The sequence below is a fragment of the Eurypyga helias genome, unplaced genomic scaffold (genome assembly GCF_000690775.1).
Source record: "Eurypyga helias isolate BGI_N326 unplaced genomic scaffold, ASM69077v1 scaffold8000, whole genome shotgun sequence".
In the NCBI taxonomy this organism is placed as follows: Eukaryota; Metazoa; Chordata; class Aves; order Eurypygiformes; family Eurypygidae; genus Eurypyga; species Eurypyga helias.
The window spans coordinates 58,042-59,068 of record NW_010227605.1 but is presented as its reverse complement, the minus strand read 5'-3'; positions in this window follow the sequence as shown (position 1 = coordinate 59,068).

Sequence of the window (1,027 nt, the reverse complement as noted above, 5' to 3'; positions counted from 1 at the left end):
CCCCTCCCCTCCCCTCCTCATATTATGCAAAGAAGGTGGTGGTGAGGATATTTTTCCCTGGTTTCAGAATGGCTCGTAGCAGCCATGTCTTTATTTCAAGTCTGGACTGACAGACAGGTCACCCTTTGGTCACCTTCTCAATTTAGCTCCCTTTTCCTGCTTACTAGCTGCATGCTGCAGAGCTAGAACTTCACCTGGGACTAGACAGTGTTATTTTTCATCTAGCTACTCTGTAAAGTTAGATTGTGGTTATTTTAACACCAGCTTTCCTTTTATGCTGTGCTGAAGAAGCTGGAATAGCTAAGCTGCTTTTTGGTAACGTTCTCAGAATGTAAATTATGATCTACTTACTAAAGGATTGACTTTCTCAGTCAGTTCGAAAGAAGCTTCTGTGCATAGAAGGTAAATTTCAACTCTTATTCATTCAGATATTCAGTCTGTATCTTAATAAGATGGCTTAAATAGAGTTTTAATCTAGGAGAGCATTCTTCCAGGAGCCATGGTTACAGTAGCTGGAAAGTAAAGCTAATATTTATGGCTATATATTGCATGAGACATGAGAACTTTTCACTGCAGAAGCACAGTGCTGTATTTGAATATGAATTTCACTTTAAAAGTCAATTGAGTGTGGGGTTTTTTTTAAATGTTTTCTAGGATTAATCAAAGATTTTGATGATGTGTCCAATCTCCTGAACTCGACATTTTTCATTTTTGCTGAAAAAGATGAGTTCATTCCCCTTCATCAGGTAATCTAATAACCTCCATCTTCTTTCATTTCTACATGTTTGTATTTCCATCCTGAACTGGGAGACAAAACCCAGCCTCAGGAGTGCTTGAAGGTCAAAAAATGGGCAGAAAAGTGAAGCTTAGGGCTCATGTAATCTAGGCAAAGAAGGAAAACTAGATTTTTTTTAACGTCTATTTCTTTTGTGGAAGTCTAGCTAGTAACCCAGGTAACAATGTTTTATTAAAATTCTATTGCTGTTTGGGAGTATTCTACTCTGGGACCTATCCTTTGCTGTGTGAC